This window comes from Acomys minous (genome assembly GCF_964271855.1).
Source record: "Acomys minous genome assembly, chromosome: 14".
NCBI lineage: Eukaryota > Metazoa > Chordata > Mammalia > Rodentia > Muridae > Acomys > Acomys minous.
Window position 1 is genome coordinate 42,473,787 of NC_140496.1, and position 7,627 is coordinate 42,481,413.

A 7,627-nucleotide genomic window follows, 5' to 3' on the forward strand; every position below is an offset into this window, starting at 1 on the left:
TTCTGGCTTTGACACCAGGGATAAAGCCCCAGACCTTGCCCTTTGACCCCTGGCTCCAGTGGAAGCCCCTCCCTCGCAGGCGGGTGGGGTAATATGCTGTAATTAGAGGCTATTAAATGTACCCAGAGGGAGGAGTGGAGCCGGCTCTGCTTTGCACGGGGTTCAGGTTTGGAGCCTGGTAATGTTCAGCCTCCATCAACATATGGAGCCCAGAACAGGCGACTGTGTCCCCGTGGGGTAAGCCCAATGACAGCAGCCAGCCACCCTCAGTCTTAAGGGGGAATCATCCATCTACCACAGATGCTCTGTGACAACCCTCTCAAACTCTCGACTGCACACAGTGGAGAGCCTTGGAGGCTGATTCCCACGTCCACAACCACTTTACGCCTTGTTTTCCAGATTCCAGTCTCTTGAGAACTGTGGATGGGGACAGGGAGGAACCTGCTTCCGGACTGGACTGGTCAGAGGAGCTGCCAACTGGCTCCTTCATCTCACTCACATCCACCAGAGAAGCTGATGCCCCAAAGTGGAAACAAAGCTACACACACACACACACACACACACCAGAAATCATGCTTGTTACAAGAAAGTGTGGCTGACATTTTGGGACACAACAATTTGGGGTGAGGAGTTACAGGGATTTTTGGAGTTCTGGAGAATTCTGAGAATCCAGGCATGGAGCGGTGACTTAAGTTGTTCCAATGTTGGGGTGATGTTACAGGTGCCCTAGATGCCCAAGAAGTCAAGAGTAAAATGATGCCTGAAGGCAGAGGCAGGCGGCTCTCTGAGTCTGAGGTCAGCCATGTCTACAGAGAGAGTCCCAGGACATTCAAAGCTACACAGAGAAACCCTGCCTTGGAAAAACAAAACCAGACAAGCAAAAAAAAAAAAAAAAAAAAAAAAAAAAAAAAAAAGACCATTAGGAGTTGAGTGTGATGGTGGCCCACACCTTTAATCCTAGCACTCCAGTGGCAGAGACAGGGGGAGTGCTGTGAGTTTGAGGCCAGCTTGGTCTTCAGAGCCAGTTCCATGACTGCAAGGGCCACATAGAGCCACCCTATCTCAAAATAAATAAATAAATGCGTACATAAACAAATAAAGAAGTGAAGGTACTTCACTGTCCGTGGAGGCAAGGAGCCGTAGCTTTCTGCAGGGTCAGCAGGAGGAAGGAAAGAAAGTCAAAGCCGAGGTGTTGGCAAGAGGGAAAGACCTGCGATCTGTTTTTACACCCAGGAAGCTGTGCTGTGGCTAGAAGTTGCCTTCCATTCTGCAAAAGGAGCCACAAACCCTTCCTCTGGGACTGACCTCATATTTCGGAGGATGCCAACCCATCTAAGGTGTAGAGAAATTTAATGTTTTCGGAGAGCTGACAGCCTCCTTCTGTAGGAACCTAGAGGCTTTGCACTGTAAGTTTGGGATCAGCAACCTCTGGCTGGTTTGGGGACCCCACCTCCTCCTATTTGTTTCCAGGAACAGCTGGGCCCAGCCTGGGTTGTACTGCTGGGAAGCGAGTGACTCAACCCCTCCCTAAGGCCACAGCTGGACCCCAGCCCATCCCCTTCAGCCTGCACATCTGGATACTGATCCAGTCATCACAGCTGGGGTGGGGACCCTGGGTTCCACAACCAGAGGACAGCACCCCCCCACACACACTGGGTATGGGAAACCCTTCGTGTGAGTCCCATGTACCACTGCCATGGGGTCCCAGCACCCAGTTACTGGAGTTCTGCTGGTGTTCCTGTCAAGCTTTCTGCCCCACTGCTTTATGTATCTAAGGCCAAGGGAAATGTGCTTCTATCTGTGTAGGTATGAGGTGGTGGGTCTGATTGGGTTAGCTCCACTTGTGTCTTGGGATCCTGGAGTTTGCACAACTCTGTGTGTGTGTGTGTGTGTGTGTGTGTGTGAGAGAGAGAGAGAGAGAGAGAGAGAGAGAGAGAGAGAGAGATATTTGATGCCTGTCAGGAAGTATAGAACACTAATCTGTGCATAATACACAAGTTTAAAAGATGGGTGCAGGGCCTGGAGAGATGGCTCAGCTGATGAGAGCACTTGTTGCAGAGGCCACAGTTTGGTTTCTAGCTTCTACTTGGTGGCGCACAGCCGTCAGCGACTTCAACACTAGGAGATTTGACATACTTGGGCACCAGGCACATACATGGGGGTGCACATACATGCATGTAGGCCAACATTCATACACATAAAAAAAATGAATCTAAAAAAAAAAAGAAAGAAAGAAACTTGGGGAAAAAAAGAGAGAGAGAGAGAGAAAAGGCTGGGCGTGGTGGAGGCATTCCTGTAAGCTCTGTACCTGGGAAGCAGAGAAGACAAAGGGACCAGAAGTTGAAGGTGAGTCTGGCCTGCACCAGACACTGTCCCAAAAACCACAGTGGACACAGGGCATCGTGGTGTTTGCCTTTAATCCTGGCACTCAGAAGGAAGCATGCTGGCTCTTCACGAGTTCAAGGTGAGCTTTGTCTACATAGTGAGACCCTGTCTCAAAAACATCAACATGCCAAAAGTATGATTAGCCAGCCTTTGGTGGTACACACCCTTAATCCCAGCACAAGGAAGTCAAAGGCAGGTGCATCTCTGTGATCAAGGCCTAACAAGTTTCAGGCCAGCCGGGGCTATGGTGTGAGACCCTATCTCAAAAGCCAACAAACAAATCTCCAGGTTTAGGAGGACCAGGGACTGGCATTCACACTCCCTGTGTTTCTCTGCATAGTCCAGGGGGAAGCTGTGAGACTGTTGTGGTTTTGTGTTCCTGTATTTGTGCCAACTACAGGTTTCTCAGTCAGATCCTTCTGGGTCAGTGTCTGTGTTAGTCTTTGAGAAATGTGGTGGTATTCTACAATTTACTAGAACCTGTGTTTGTTTTTCCCTGATAATGTCCCCCCTACTGGGGTCTTGGCTTATCACACCCCTTTAACAATCAAAGTATCCATGTGACAGCTACCTGTGACAACGATGAGGCTGTCTCTACCATGTGTCTCAGCCACAATTTCCATGGGAGGGGTACTTATGGGACAGTCCAAATCCCAGGTGACAGAGGCCTTTGCCTCGATGGTGTGGCATTATGTAAAAGCCAGTGTGTCCATATGGCTGTTTGTGTATTTGCTACCTACTTTTATGCGGCCAAGTAACTCTGCTTCTAGGTGTATGTGCCTGTGTGACCATGTGACTAACCCTGTCGGTGTTCTCAGAGCTAGCTGAACAGGGGTTTCTGCTAGCGCACAGCAGGTGTATCCTGCGTCCGTGAGACACACTGGGTCAGAATTGTTTGTGACCTTGTGTGTGGATGGGGGTGTCAAAGTCACACCAGATAGCCTACTCAGTGGAGGGATCGACATGCGCACCACGCTCTACTGTCGCGTAGCCGCGACTCTCCTCTGGGAGGACTCCACCCCGCACTGCGGGGGCGCGTGCGTCGTTCGTGACGTGAGACACGAAGGAGTTCGCTGCGTGCGTGGAGCCCGACGCGGTCGTGCGTGCGAGTGCAAGCCGGGGGTGGGGTGGCCGTACGCGTGCGTGAGCGCGCGGGGGCAGCCGCGGGAGCGCTCGAGGCCCAGTGCGGCGAAACCAGAGACTTAGGAGTGCAGGTGAAACTCGTAGGGGGACTGCCGTTAACCCCTTCCTGCCCGACCTGAAACTCGGGGCCCCAGGGCCAAACGAATGGGGGCTTCCCCAACACTCTGGGTGGGGCAGTCCCTGCTGGGAAGACCTTCTACCAGTGAGCTGAGACCACCCCCCGGTTGCCATGGAAACAGCTTCCTGGATCAGCCGGTGCTTGCTTCCTCCTGCTCTGCCTTTCCTCCTGCCGGCCATGTGCTTTCCACTCCTGATCTCTGCGCTGCAGGGCTGGGGGTCAGTAGGGCCAGGGCGTGCGTGACTCAGGCGAGCCCTGGGGTCCCTGGACCGCATTCGACCTCACTCCCCCAGCTCTGCCTGGGTGACTCATGACTCTCGGCTTTCCCTGTATATGACTCATACCCCTCGGGAGGGGACTTTGGGACCCCCCCTCCGGCCATCCAGGACTAGGAATCAAGTTCTGGAGACCTTGAGTGAGGGGTTACCCCTCACAAGACAGGAGGCCGGGCGGGCGTCCCCTTTCGTTGGCCATTGCGAAAGTCACTGGGGGTGCTCCCCCTCCATGTCTGAATTAACAGATCCTCCCCCCCCCCCCCGCCTGACTCCCGGAACCCAGTGCCCCCGCCCACCAGCCCACAGAAAGTTTTGGCAGAGCCTATCGTGGCAGCGAAACGGTTAAAGTCGTTTTCTTATTCATTTCGTCCAGGGGCTTTTTTTTTTTGACTCACAGCAAGCGGGTACCCCTTGAAAGCATGGCCTCACAGGGACTAGGGCGCCTACTGCACCCCACAGACACCCTGCTTAGAGGGGGAAGGCGGCTGCTCAGCTGGCTGCGGCTCTCGTGAAGCCTTAGCTGCGCAGGGAGCTTGGTTTGGTTAAGATCCTGTCTCTTCCCACTCTTGTTTCCCCATCTGAAAATTATGTGCAGCTCGTTGAGTTGTTGTGTTGATCAGATGAATAATAGACAGGACGCCCCAAATTCAGAGCTGGACACCGAGGTAGGGAGGGGTGTCTCAGGCCTGAGTGTCCAGGTGCCCAGCAGAAAACACCTACTCCGTGCCCCACCCACGTTCTCTGAGGCCACGGGGTTCATTCGGTCCACCCCTGCCCGGGGCTGGCACCCAGGAAGTGAGAGGCGGGGCAGGAATGAGGCGGAACCTGTTGGGTTAGTCCCTTCCCCGCCCCCCACCCTCATTCTCATGCCCTGACATGGACCCCCCCAACGATACAGCCCCACCCCCGCCACCCTGGACGCCTGGGTCCTGACCTGAGGGTGGCCGGAAACAGCGTCTCGGGAACATCCTGTGGACAGCTTGCTGGACAGACAAGAGGGTCAGCCCCTCCCAGGGCAGGGCAGACATAGGCTGGGGGCAAAGTAAACAGGGTGGCTAGACTGCGGGGGAGGGGGTGAAGTGGGGGTACACACATACAAACAACACAGACCCGGTCACCCTGAGAGAGCCGGTCCCTAGGAACAAACCTCTGTGACACAGGGCACTAGCCAGGGACATGCAGACAGGGAAAACAGACATACATCTGGCTAAGTTGCCCAGCAGTGGCTGATACAGTAAGAGCCAAATCAGAGATGTAGCACAGTGTTGGGGGGGCGGGGAGAAAGAGAACACAAAAAGGCATCCACAGGTCAAAAGCTGGCTGGTAGGCTGGGGACAGAGCTGGGTGTTCTAGCAAGCCTGAGCAGCCAGTGGATTCAGTCCCCAGAATTTCAAACAAAACACGCTGTCAGGATAGGTGTGACCCAGATAAACCAGCTCTGCACACAGGCAGGGTGTCAGCAGATAGAAGTGCACATTTGTGGTTTGACATTCCCAGAAAAGACAGAAGCACAGCGAGAGCCTCTAAGCCACATCAATATTATTACTATACAGAAACAGGAGAGACAAACATACATCTATAGACATGTACAGAGGCGTCACAGTCACCTACATACCATGTCACAGTGCCCCAGGCACCTACCAACTTAATTGTGGCACATACATTTGGAGATGAAGACTTAACACACACAATCACCTTGGGTATTTATTATGTATTTTGGAGGCAGAGTCTCACTGTGTAGTCCTGGTTAGGCTGGAATTCAGTTTGTAGACTCAGCTTGCCTCGAACTCACAGATCTGAGTTCTGAGGGCTGGGATTAAAGGCCTGGGCCACCATGCCCAGCCAAAGTGCTCTCTTAATAGACCTAACCAACATATGGCACATGAAGGGGACAGAGACACAGTCTCAGATGTGGTCTGGACAGACAAATAACCTAGTGCAGAGAGGCAGAAACAGGCCACGGCCCAGCATTGATGAACATGAACGGAGCATGGAGACACCGCGTAACTGAAGCTGTGACTAGTGACACAGACTGTTCACGAGGCACTCAGAGCTTAGGCTAGCTCACGTACACATACAGCTAGCCACAGACCACATAACACACACAAGACATACAGACCAACCAGGCCCCCCCTCCTCATCCTCTCAAAGGAACATGCACACACATAGACCACAAAAACCAGACATAAGGTGTGCCCTCCTACCCCCTGGCCCCTTCTATGTTTGGAGTGTATATATAGACATGGCTGGTCTACGGGGTGGGGGGGGGTCTATGGGGGGGAACACGGGAGCTTCCCCCTTATACCTACACACAGAGACCAGCCATATAATCACATATAAACATACAAACATTTCACATGTGTCAAGTAAAACATGTATCTTGCACACACATACCAGACAGAATACGTTTAGCCAGAGGCATGCCTAGAATAAAACCATATATATAGCCCATCTAATGGAACGCGCACGCGCGCGCACACACACACACACACACACACACACACACACACACACCACACACACACAAAGCAGAACTGAACTCTCACAAATAGGCCCACACCCTCTGCAGGGTTGGACCAGCACAGTATGCAGCAGACAGAGCCCTGAGGAGGCCTCATGTGCTCACACAGGCCCTAACAGGCCAGCAACAGTTGCACCCCCCCCCCCATACACCCTTTGCTGAGGTTCTATGGGGCCCAGAGATCCCGGCACTTCCTCTCCCAACATAGCCCCTACTTCCCTGCTGCTTTCCCGCTTCCTCTGCTGGGCTGGCTCAATTTTTTTTTTTAACTGATCTATCTCTTAAAGGGGACACCTTGGAGCTTAGGCCCCCAAGTCTTGGGCAGCTGGGTGGGAAACTCCCTATGGGCCCAGCTGAATCAGTGTGAGGGTAGATAGAGGCTGTTTCCAAGAAGACCCAGCAACTTCCTCTCCAGATGAGGGGTGAAGGACCCCCTAAAACCACAGAAGTGTGGTGGGGGGGATGGGAGGCTGGCAGGCTGGGGCTTCCTAGACAAAGACTTCTGGGATTGATTCTTAGCTTCTTCTGGCCTAGCCACCAGTCCACACCCAGGGGCAGGGACTGGAGACTGGGTGCCGTGACTTGCGGGTTCCCGCCCCAGCCTGCCCACTGGATGACTCACTGGCAGCCCCCAGCCCAGTTTCCTGGTGGCAACTGTGGCAGCACCGGTCAGTGGGGCCAGGAAGGAGGATGGTCACTAAACTATTTATAAGAAGGGAGAAGTCCCTGGTGCCAAGACCAAAAGCCCCAGAGAGACCTGTGGATGGTGGGGGTGGGGTGGGGAAGATGGGGGGGAACACGGGAGCTTCCCCCTTATCTTGAGTGGTGGCCCCTGGTCCCAGGCCCTGGGATTTGGGAATGCTTGGCAAGGAAGGCCAGGGTGCTGGTCTGTAACCCAGGCAGTGTGGGGGAGGGGCCTATCTTCACACCCTCCACGCTGAGCCGGCCTGGCGCCAGCAGGGCTACTTGAGGAGGTGGTGCCCAGGCCACAAGAGTGAAAATGGTAGGGGCCTGGAACCGGCTGTACCAGCTTGGCCGGCCCTGCCCTCCCTGGCTGGTCTCTTCCCCACCCCCTGCAAACAGCCAAGCAGCCAGTGTGAAGGAAGACCCCACGGTGGCATAATTGCCACTATCACTTTTCTGTGCCCAACTCCACTCGTGTCTCTAGGGGGGAAGGGTAAGGAA